Source organism: Lynx rufus, unplaced genomic scaffold, assembly GCF_022079265.1.
Source record: "Lynx rufus isolate CCGP_SWC_20201006 ecotype Redwood Valley unplaced genomic scaffold, mLynRuf1.p SCAF_4, whole genome shotgun sequence".
NCBI lineage: Eukaryota > Metazoa > Chordata > Mammalia > Carnivora > Felidae > Lynx > Lynx rufus.
The window spans coordinates 122,317,660-122,330,165 of NW_025814856.1; the positions used below are offsets into that span (position 1 = coordinate 122,317,660).

General features: G+C 45.6%; 1 pseudogene; it reads right to left on the minus strand.

The window, feature by feature from the left end:
* Positions 1–7,568: 7,568 nt before the first annotated feature.
* On the minus strand, positions 7,569–8,043 carry LOC124524601 (peptidyl-prolyl cis-trans isomerase A-like; annotated as a pseudogene).
* Positions 8,044–12,506: the final 4,463 nt, after the last annotated feature.

Genomic DNA, 12,506 nt, shown 5'->3' on the forward strand with positions numbered 1-12,506 from the left:
CTGGAAGTGGAATTGCTGGATCACGTGGTAATTCTATGGGTACCTTTTTGAGGAAACACAATATTGTTTAGCACCAAAGCTGCACCATTTTACATTCCCACCAACAGTATACCACAGTTCTGGTTTCTTCACATCCTCATCAACACTTCCTCCTCCTCCCTTTTTGGTAATAGCTATCTCAATGTGTTTTTTAATATACCTATTTAAGTTGTTTTTTTCTTAAGTTTATTTATTTTGAGAGAGACAGAGATAGTGTGAGTGGAGAAGGGCCAGAGAGAGGGGAAGAGAAAGAGAGAGAGAATCACCAGCAGGCTCTGTGCTGCCAGTGCAGAGCCCGACGTGGGGCTTGAACTCCTGAAACTGTGAAAGCGTGACCTGAGCCGAAACCAAGGTCAGACACTTAACCTACTGAGCCACCCAGGTGCCCCAAAGGTGTGATAGTTAATTTTATGTGTCAGCTTGACTAGGTCATGGGGTGCCCAGATATGTGGTCAAGTTATTCTCCGTTCTCCATGTGCCTTTGAGGGTGTTCCTGGACGAGGTTAACATTTAAATCAGTAGACTGAATAAAGCGGATGGCCCTCCCTAATGTGAGCCTCATCCAATCAGTTGAAGGACTGACTAGAAACATAAGACAGACCCTCCCCTGAGTAAGAAGGAACTTCTCCTGCCTAACTGACTTTGAGCTGGGACATTGGTCTTCTGTTGCCTTTGGACTCAAACTGAAACACTGGCTCTTCCTGAGTCTTGAAGCCTACTGGCTTTTGGGCTGGGGAACTACATTAGCATTCTTGGTTCTCAGGACTTCAGATTTGGACTGGAACTACCATCCACTCTCCTGAGTCTCCAGCTTGCCAAATGCAGATCTTGGGACTTTACAGCCTCCATAATCATGTGACCCGATTCCTTATCATAAATCTCTCGATAGATAGACAGACTGACAGATAGATAGATAAGGGGCAGGGAGGAAGAAAGGAAGGAAGGGAGGGAGGGAAGGAAGGAAGGAAGGAAGGAAGGAAGGAAGGAAGGAAGGAAGACACCTCTATTCTGGGTTTCTCTAGAGAATGCTGACTAACACAAATGGAAAGAAAAAAAAATAAAGTAAAACCTTGGATTCTTATATACATGTAACCTGAAATAATCAAAACCGACACAGTGTTGGATTTCATTATGTAATCCAAGGAGAGACAGGCATATTTGGATCCTGAGATTCTGCTTTGCGATAAAGTTTTAAACTGAAATCTAAATTCCAATGGTTTGGACAAAGTGTTTCTCCTTAGAATCTCTAAAGATAGGCTACGGAAAACTATAAAACAAGAAAGATCATAGTTAAAAACACTACAATGAAACATTAAGGAAAAGAAGAATGGGAGCCCCATAGAGGAATGAGAAGAGACAAAAACTTAGGGCAAATATATTTAAATGAAACTTCCTCTTATATTAACATTTCTAGGCCCCAGAGAAGGAAGCTCCATGTGTATATATTGACAAGTCACTAGAAAGGAAATATAAGAGGTACCTATACATTTGAAAAAAAATGTTCAACTTCATTAATGAAAGAAATTTCAAACCATTGAAATAGCCATGTTTTTGCGACAATGTGAATTCTCACTGCTGGTCAGGATGTGGTAAAAAATTAGCAGGAAGGGAAATGGATATGAACAAGGTTCATGGATATGAACTTGGATATGAGCTTTCCGGACACCATTTGGCAACACGTTTTAAGAGGCTCGAAAATGCTCATCCTTTCGACACTATAATTTAATTCTTAGGGAAATATTTTCCTTAGGGAAACAAACTTTATATCAAACAATGTGCACTGTGTTATTACGTAGGACAGTAAAAGAAAAGAACAGAAAAGAAAAGAAAAGAGAAAAGAAAATTGCTACAGACAGCTTAAATGTTCACAAAAGGTAATGATTCAGTAGATCATATCTATGAAGTAATCTATAAAGTAGTTTTTAAATTTTTTTTTTCAACGTTTATTTATTTTTGGGACAGAGAGAGACAGAGCATGAACGGGGGAGGGGCAGAGAGAGAGGGAGAGACAGAATCGGAAACAGGGTCCAGGCTCTGAGCCATCAGCCCAGAGCCTGACGCGGGGCTCGAACTCCCGGACCGCGAGATCGTGACCTGGCTGAAGTCGGACGCTTAACCGACTGCGCCACCCAGGCGCCCCTATAAAGTAGTTTTTAAAAACTGTGTTCGTGAAGTGTTCGTAACATTGCAAATGCTTATAATAAGGTTAAAGAGGAAAAAAATCAATACTAAACTTATATGCCAAGCAGGGCCTAAACTGCCTAGTACAGGTCCTAGAATGCCAGCCATTCCTTATGGTTCTCTTATATGGGTCTTTTATCCGGTGACCTTTCCAGCTGACCACAGCTGGGCCAGGGATGGAACGCTGCCCAGGAAAAGCCCGTTTATCTACAGAATGGGCATCAGGGAAGATAGAGATTAACTGGACCGTGCAGAACATTCCTCGGCAGAACCTGAAGTTGAGGCCCAGGGACAGCAAAGCGATTGGACACAGGGGAGAGGTTAAAAAGTTGTCAAGTCTCCAACATGGTGGCGATGAAGCAGTGTCTCCATTATCTACTGTTGTATAACACACCATCCCCAAACTTGGTGTCTTAAAACAGCAATAAAAATTTACCTTGCTGGGGCGCCTGGGTGGCTCAGTCGGTTGGGCGTCTGACTTCGGCTCAGGTCATGATCTCACGGTTCGTGAGTCCGAGCCCTCCATCGGGCTCTGTGCTGGCAGCTCAGAGCCTGGAGCCTGCTTTGGATTCTGTGTCTCCTTCTCTCTCTGCCCCTCTCCCGCTTGTGCTCTGTCTCTGTCTCTCAAAAATAAATAAATGTAAAAAAAAAATTTACCTTGCTAACACATCTATTTCTTATTTTATTTATTATCATTTTTTAAGTAGGCTTCATGTCCAGGGTGACGCCTAATGTGGGGCTTAAACTCTTGACCCTGAGCCGAGATCAAGAGTCGGGGGCTTAACCGACTAAGCCACTCATTTGTAGGTGCCCTCACAAGTCTATAATTTGTCAGAGCTGAGTGGTGACAGTTATTTTCTGTTTCATGAGGAGAGTCAGGGAGGGAAGTTCACCTGGGGGTAGAGGGTCCAGTTTCAATATGGCTCACTCACAGAGCTGGCACATTTGGGCTCACTATGAGCCATGGGCCTCTGTTCTCCTCCACATGGTTTTCTTCATGGACTTCCTCCCAACATGGTGACTGGGTTTCAAAAGGACAAGGTTGAAGAGCATGACTTTCCTTTCCTTTCCTTTCCTTTCCTTTCCTTTCCTTTCCTTTCCTTTAACACATGGCATGTTTATGACCTGGACTTAGAAGTCAGAGCGTTGTTCTTACCAGACTCTGTTGGTCAAGGAGGTCACCAAGGTCATCCTAGTATCAAAGGCAGGGGTCATAGTCTCCCCATCTTGCCACAGGAGTGGCAACGGTCTGGAGCGGCACGGGGAATAGGAGATACTGTTGCAGCCATCTTTGGAAAACACCGTCTGCCACAAGTCCATAGGGTTAAGGAAGTGAGAGGGAAATAAATAACCTGGTTTGCTAAAGCTGTGCTGGGTCCTGCATGACCTGAAGTCTCAGAGCTACATTCTAGACACCATGAGACCTGATATTCAGTCCTGGGGGCCCATGATATCAGGCCTGTGCTCTTACAGTAAACTTCCATTACTTGATTACTTAAGGTGACTTTAGCAAACCTTCCACCTTGCATCAACCTCAACAAAAGCCCAACTAATCCAGACACATCATGATTTCAGTTATTGAAAGAAAAATGAGGGGTAGCCTGGGTGGCTAAGTCAGTTAAGTGTCTGACTCTTGATCTTTATTAAGGTCCTGAGTTCAGTCCCCATGTTGGTCTCCATGCTGAGTGTGGAGCCTACTAACAAAGGAAAGGAAGAAAGAAAGAGAAATTAATGGAAGGAAGATTGGAAATATGTTGAAATGTTAATAGTAGTTGACTCTGAGTGGTAGATTCTTGGGTGATTTTTTTGGGTGATTTACCCCCTTTGAGATTATTATTTTTTAATATGAAATTTATCATCAAATTGGTTTCCATACATTTAAGATTATTTTTAAAACACTGAGGGGTGCCTGGGTGGCTCAGTCGGTTAAGCGTCCGGCTTTGGCTCAGGTCATGATCTCGAGGTTCATGAGTTTGAGCCCCGCATCAGGCTCTGTGCTGTCAGCTCAGAGCCTGGAGCCTGCTTCAGATTCTGTGTCTTCCTCTCTCTCTGTCCCTCCCTTGCTCACACTCTGTCTGTCTCTCTCTCTCAAAAAATGAATAAACAGTAAAAAAAAAAAAAAAAATCATTAAAAAAATTAAAAAACACAGGAAGGCTAAAAAGAACTAAAAAGCTTTACTCAGAAAAGAAATAAGGTTCTTCATGGTGTGGAGATTTGTCTTATAAATGAGCCTTCTGTCATGTTATGTCCAGTCCCTTAGACCTGGTTCTCATAATGGCCCTGATTGTACCTCGTTCTTCCTAAACCTCATTTTTAATAATCCCAGCTTGGGGCCAGTTATTTGCCAGATGGCTTTCTAGACATCATCGTGTGTAATGAAGACCCTACAATTGGGAGTTCAAGGAAATTGTAAGAGGCCTCTTGTCTGGTCTGCTTCTCTCATTCTTCCCTGCCCTTGAGCAAGCAGACCCTCAGAAAGGTCAGACTATTAAGCCCACTCTGCAGACAACCACTGCATCAGGTTGGTCAGTCAGGCCTGCCAGTTTCTCGAAAGCTCTGTTGCTTGTCACAAAGAACAATGACACTCCACCGCGGGAAAGTCCTCATGGGCTCAGGACTCCATTTCAACTCAAATCCACTGAAGGGTCCCCATTTTGTTATTTCTGCTTTCCCACGACTGCTAGCTGGTCCAAAAGTAGCGATGAAGCAAGTTCAAGCCGAACTCTCTCCATTCTACAGATCCTCTAGAGCTGTCCCCACTGGCTCTGTCCCTTTCACATTGTCTTGTATAGGGACAGGACACATACTGTCACCAGCAGGCATGGCCCCTCAACATGGTGGGAAGTCAGCTCAGCTCCCAGAGATTACCGGAGCATTCTCTCTCATCCCCCTCCCCCACTTCTCTTTTCCTTTTCTTGCTCACCCTGCCTCACACACTCCCACCCCCTTTCACCTCACTCACATGTGTCATTGCATGCGCGCATGCACACACACACACACACACACACACACACCCTCTACTGTCACCTCGCGCAGATCTGTTCATCAGGGTTTTTGTTGTGCCTTGGTACAATGTGGTTTCCCCTCATTCAACACCGAAACCTCTTTTATCCTTTATCCTCAATCCCCACCTACTATCTTATTGCCTGCAGATAGGCTATGTTTCCAAGCCTCTGTGAGCTTTGTAAGTGTTGTGTTTGCTGAGAAGTTCCAAGCATCCAGGTTTTGTTTTTTTTTTAAGTTTACTTATTTTGAGAGAGACGGAGACAGTGCCAACGGGGGAGGGGCAGAGAGAGAGAGCGAGAGGGAGAATCCCAGCAGGAGGCTCCATGCTCCCAGCGCAGAGCCCCGATGTGGGGCTCAAACCCACAAAACTTCCTGATCGTGACCTGAGCTGAAACCAAGAGTTGGGTGCTGAACTGACTGAGCCACGCAGGCGCCCCGCATCCAGACATGTTCATGGTCAAAATGGCTAGGGAAAAAGGGGTGGGCGTGGGGTCAAGCCAACATAGGGGATCTGTGACATTTGTTATTCCAAATGTGTGACCTCAGGAGGAGCCCTGCCACGTACTAGTGAGACCGGGCTTTCAGATCTGCCCCATGTTCCCCTAGAAACGGCGAGGGCTTCTCGGACAAACAAGATTGCTGTATCTTGGAGGCACCTCTCCGTAAGCGCATGTTCTGGCAAGAAGTAATCGCTGTTGTGACCTACAGTAATGGGTCTGAGCGCTGGTGTGGAGCGACTTCGACGCATTTCTCATTGGCTCGTTTGACAATTGCAGAAGTATTAACAGCAGCTCGGCAGAATCATCTCGATCACACGAGCACAAGGTGAAAGCGGCAATTGGTTTTTCCTTGGTCGCTGCGTTTATGAAGAAGCTTCACCTGTGAGGCCTCTGCCTGCTCGCCCGGCACAGAGACTGCCCAGCCAGAAAGAGTCGTCCCTTCGTACAGACATGCTTGTGTGCCAGGAACGTTGGGGTTTGGTGCTAAGGCATTTTAGTCCTTTTGAAAACCTTGGGGAACAATTAGCTGGAATAGTTTTGTATCGCTAAAGCCAAAAACTGTCTGATGAAGGGCCCATCTCTTCCTTGCTTTCTGAAACAAAACAAAAAAAAACCCTGTTACTTAATGCAGTATGCAGCATGAAATACAGTTTTAACTTTAACTACAATTCAACAAACCTTTACTTAATTGCAACGATTTGTTCTAGGCCCTGAGGAGGGAACAGTCTTTAAAACGGGATTCTCTCTCTCAAAGAGCTCATTTCCTAAACAAAGTAATTAGACCTGTGTGATAAATGTTGCAAGTATATACGAGGGACAAGGGGGGGGACACAGGGGAGGAAGAAATGAACTCTGGAGGGTTCAGGAAGTCTTTCTGCAGGAAAAAAGTGCTTGCAGTTTTGCGGGATGAGTAGGAGTTAGTCTTGCAAACGAGGTGGAGAACAGGACATCATTCCAGACAGAGGGACAGAGGCAATACTGTGGGTGAAGGCATAGACAACCGATCTGTATGGGGAAGGCAGTGAGGTCAGGAGTCGATAAGACAAATTGGGAGAAAATGGTGGGGTCAAGAGCCTAATGGTGTTCATGAAGTCTTTTTAATTTTTAATTGAGATACAGTTTACAACCATAGGATCTGCCCTTTTAAAGTACCCTTTAAAAAATGGTTTTTAGTACATTCACAAAGTTGTACAACCATCACCCCTATCTAATTCCAGAGCATTTTCATCACCCCAAAAGGAACCCTGTCACCCCCTTTTTCCCTCCCCCTGGCTTGCTTCTGGAAAACACTAAGCCACTCTCTGTCTCTATGGATTCACCTACTCTGGACATTTTATACACATGGAATCATAGAATATGGGGCTTTTTCCATCTCGTTTCTTTCATGGAGCATAGTGTTTTCAAGTTTCATCCATTTTGTAGCATGTAACATTATTCCTTTTTAGGGTAGAATAATATTCCATTGTATTTGTTAATCAGTTGATGGCCATCTGGGTTGTTTTCACCTCTTGGCTATTACAAATAATGCTGCTATGAACATTTGTTTACACCCTTTTGCGTGACACATGTTTTTAATTCTCTTAGGTATGTACCTAGAAATAGAATTTCCGGGTCTCATGATTACCCTCTGTTTAACTATTTTTGTTTGTTTAGTTCTTATTGCATAATCATAAACTTAACTCTGCAATCCAGCTAGACTTGGAGGAGAGTAAGGAAAATGTGGAACCCATAGAACTGCAGCGAAAGCACAAAGATTATCGAACAATTTGAGCAGATGGGGGTGAAGGGGGCTCTTCTGAGCTACAGAAGGAATGGTCTGGTAGTTAAGATAAAAACACAAGTCAAATGGTGATCTTCCTGCTGGTCTTGCCATTCATGGACCCAAAGTGTTTCATGGCTTCTACAACATACCCTCTTTCGCCCTGCCAAGACCACATGCTTGCCATCCAGCCACTCAGTGTCGGCAGTGCAGATGAAAAACTGGGAAGCATTTGTGTTGGCTCCAGCATTGGCCATGGACAAGATGCCGGGGTCCATGTGCTTCAGAATGAAATTCTCATCATCACATTTCTCCCCATCGATGGACTTGTCGCCAGTGCCATTGTGGTGTGGGAAGTCACTGCCCTGGCACAGAAATCCCAGAAGAGTCCTATGAAAGCAGGAATCTTTAGAGCCAAATCCTTTCGGCCCAGTGCTCAGAGCACGAAAGTTCTCTGCTGTCTTTGGAACTTTGTCCGCAAACAGCTCAAAGGACACGCGGCCCAAGGGTTTGTTGTCCGTGGCGATGTTGGAGAACATCATGGGGTTCACCACGGCTAGGCAGCGCAGGCAGCTCTGGGGTAGGGGTGTCTCCAAGGTCTCTTTAACTTTCTCAGGAACAATTAGACTGTTTTTCAAAGAGGCCATGCCATTTCCCATTTCTGTGAGCAATCACAAGGGGTTTCAATTTCTGCGCATCCTTACCCACACATGTTATTTCTGTCTTTTTTATTCTACCCATCCTAGTAGATGATGATTAGACTAATGATGTTGAACGTCCCTCTGTGTGCTCATCGGCATTGGCAAATATTCTTTGGAGAAATGTATATTCAAATCCTTTGCCCATTTGTCAATTGATGAAAACCTCATAAAGTTTACAAAGCTTTAGTTGGACTGACACCGAGAGAAGAATAAAAGTACTAAAATTGGGACATTACTACCAATCTTACGGGGAATTCTATGAACATTCATATGCCAACAAATAAATCAACTGGATCTTCTCAAAATAAAAAATGTGCTTCAAAGGACATGATTACAGTAGAAAGACAACCCACAGAATAGGGGAAAATATTTGGAGATCATGTGTCTTGTAAGGTTTGCTCTCCGGCATCTATAAATAAAGAACTCTTACAACTCAATAATAAGACAAATAACCCAATTGCTCTCAGGGCACAGGATTCATCCATCTTTGGTCTTACGCACAGAGCCATGAATATTCATTAAGTAAACTTCTTTCAATTGATTTTTTTCATTGTTTATAACAGCAAAGCGCTCGTGGCCTACACCACTGATGTGTGTGCGAAAGTATCAGACACTGCAATGTCCTAACTGGGCCATTACCAAGTTACATCCGAATACAAGCAAAGACATCAAGATTTGGGGCTGAAAAACACTCTCAACACAATTGCTTAAACCCGCTACCGCTCTGGACAAGGAAAAAACGCTTCAAGTTCAGCTCCCAGACTGTGAAAGTGAGACCCAGGGGACCTGGGGTAAATTCAGCGTCTCTGTCTCTAATTTCCTAACCACATGTTTCCACTAGACTCAGAAGTAAACAGCATGAGGAAGCAGGGAAATTGCCTCCCCCTCAAGCCGCTGCAAGCTCCTTCTCCTTCAGATCCATCGGAGCCTCCAGGGAAGAGGGTCCAGAGTTGGCTTCGAGGACTCATGCCCCTGCTGCCTTCAACGTGCCGTGTGGCCAGGGTCCCACTCCCACCGCTCCAGAAAGTTGAACAACGATGGACGCTCTCGCGTCAAGAATGGTGTCAGTCTTCATCCCACGCTAGCTGAGGGTCCTGAATGAACGAATCGGTCGTCAGTCCCCAAACCTGCTCCTTCTATCACCTTCTGGGGCACTCTCTCTCCCGTTTGCCCTTCTACCCGCTCTGACCCCATCTTTCTTCCCCAGCTCCTCTTCTCCCACCAGCCCCTTCCCGTTTCTTGCAAGTGCATCCTAGGTTTCATATTTCATATTTTCTCCCTCCCTAGCTCCTCTCCTTTGGTGATTTTCAGCAACTTCCTCCTAGCACCGTTATCTATAGTGACCCAGTCTCTGTCCCCAGTCTCCACCTGTGAGCTCCACGCCTTGAGCCCTAATCGCCTGTAGGACGCTGACACTGACAACAGTTTTGAGCAAGTGTCTCCAACTCGACGTGCCTCGGACTGTACCAGCTCTCTCCCAAACCGGCTCCTCTTCTTGTCTTCCTTAGCTTAGTCCTCACATCACCCAGCCTGGATAATTCTGAGTCATGAAATATTCTCTCTCCCCCTCCCTCTGTCCCCATATATTCAATCCACTGCATTTCTGACAAAACCATTCCTGGACATCTCTCCTCTCCACCCCCCGCTGCCTTCCCAGCTATCTGCCCGACTGTAGGCACGGCCTCTCCTTCCCAATCTGCACTGCTACCAGAATCTGCTCTCATACACCCAAACGTGAACAGTGTCCGGCCTTCAGGTTTTTCCAGAGCTAGGGTGACTGGACGTCCCTGTTAGCCTGGACCAGGGCAGTTGTGTGTTGGGTGTTCTCTTATTCCCTCTGGGCTACCTGCCCTTTTACTCCCAAAAGTGACCTAGATGGATGATGAATTACATGGTCATCCTCTGACGGCTAACAGGATGAAATCCCAGCTCTTTTATCTGCCTTAGAGTCTGGCCCAGGCTAACTTTCTAGCCCTATCTTCTTCCACTCTGGCCACCTGCCATTCCCCAAACATACTGATCTGACCATCCCAAGCAGTTTCCTACCTTATCGCCACTGTCCATGCTGTTCTCTCTTCCTGAACGCCTTTCCCCCCTTTCCCACTTATCAACTCCTCCTGAACCTTCACTGCCACAACAGCACCTCTTCTGTGACACCTCATATGCGGTCTGTCCCCATCCCCACCTGTCAGCGCCTGCTGCTCCCCGTCCTCTCCCAGACCCCTAGCCTGTGATCCTGCAGAGGTTCAATTTGTTCACACCTCTGCCGTGGGTTCTTGGAATCCGGTCCAACACCTGGAATGTTGCAGTCTTCAAAGGGTTTTGCAAGAGAGGATTTAAAGAAGCATGAAGTCAGGAGTATTTTCTCTGGCTCTGAATAGAATTAGGAGCTTTTATCCTTCATATGGGACTTGCTCGAGAAAATCCAACATGTCAGAGCCACGTCTGTTTCTTCGTCTATAAATTAATAAGGACAATAATTGCTGCTGCCCAAAGCTACCCATGTGAACTCAGTAGGGTAATAAAAACAGGTCCTGCTGTTGAAGTATAATACGTTGAAATAAAGAGTGAGATGAGCTTTGCATCTCCTGTCATCTGGCCCTCAGCCCGGGGCCTGTGGAGGGTGGGGGCAGGAGAAGTTTCTGAGCGCTGGCAGATGGCTAAATGGAGAATTACCTATGGGAGGTCAAAATGATTTATCCCCATTCAAATGAAACTAATGTGAGGAATAACCATCTATTGATCACGTGCACGGGTCAAATACCGTGCTAAGAATGTTACATGCTGTCTCTTTATGTAAAGCCCATCTCGTAAGATGGATGTTATGATTTCCCATTTCACATTTGAGGAAGCCGAAGCCCAGAGAGGTTAAGTTCATTTGCCAAGGGCACGAGGCTAGTAAGTGGAGTTGGGATACATAATCATGCTACTGATAATGCACATGTATGTGTCTGAGTCTTTCGGAAGCGTGCTGCTTGGTCCTCACAACCACTCCATGAGTTACCATCATCAGACGGGAAAACTCTTAAGTAGATGGCCCATGGTCACATAGCTAGTAAGCAACTGTGCCAGGCACTTTACTCCAGAAACCACATGCCTGGTCACCACCTTTGCTGGCTTTCAGGTCTGTTTGATTTTGCTGCCTCGGCTTATTCTACGTTGCCAGCCTCCATCAGACACTCTACTCTTGTTCCTGAAAGTGTAGTCTGCAGACAAACAGTATCAACAACACCTGGAAAGTACGTGAGAAAGAATCTTGAACTCCACTGCAGACCTAGGGAATCAGAAGGTGCATCATAACAAGATCCCGAGGTCCTTGGTCTAAGCCCTTGGGTCTCAACCTTGTCTGCATGCTGGACTCCCCAGGGGAGCTTGAAAGTGTCCTGGTGTTGGGGCTCCACGGACAGCGATTCTGTTTCATTGTCTGGGTGTGGTGTGAGTCCTGGGCTTTTTTTTTTTTTTTCAACGTTTTTTATTTATTTTTGGGACAGAGAGAGACAGAGCATGAACGGGGGAGGGGCAGAGAGAGAGGGAGACACAGAATCGGAAACAGGCTCCAGGCTCTGAGCCATCAGCCCAGAGCCTGACGTGGGGCTCGAACTCACGGACCGCGAGATCGTGACCTGGCTGAAGTCGGACGCTTAACTGACTGCGCCACCCAGGCGCCCCAGTCCTGGGCTTTTAAAAAGCTTTCCAGGGGATTCTGATGTGATGCCAGGGCTGAGAACCACTCTCTTAAGCAAATACACTGTTGGTTCCTTCCTTCCCTCATTCCTTTATGTGCAATAGACCTCACTAAAGGGCACGCACAGCTTGCTGGGGAGATGGACAAAAAAAAACCCAATTACAATAGAGTAGAAGAAGCACTATGAAATCATTATTCCAGGGCCAGGAGAGACTCAAAGGAAGGCCCAATGTCTGGGTCTGCATGAAGGAATCAAGGCAAATTGCTCACAGGACTCTCAAGGACAGATAAGAGCTCTTGGATCTGCTGAGGGGGGTGGTGAGCTGGTGTGGGTGAAGGGAAGGTTCTGTGTTTACTAGTAAAATGAGCTTTATAGAATTTTAAGCTAGAACAGATTACAGAGATCACTTAATGAATCCAATGGTTTCCTAACATTTTTGACTATGGCCCGATTTAGGAGACACATTTTATGTGTTGGCCCAGAATATATACAGAGTTTCATGGAATAGTATTAACCTTCACTACATATGATGCACTTTGATATCTTCTAGTCTTTCAACACACTTCTCTTTCATTAGAAAAAAAAATCCTTGGGGCCCTTGGGTGGCTCAGTCAGTTAAGTGTCCAACTTCGG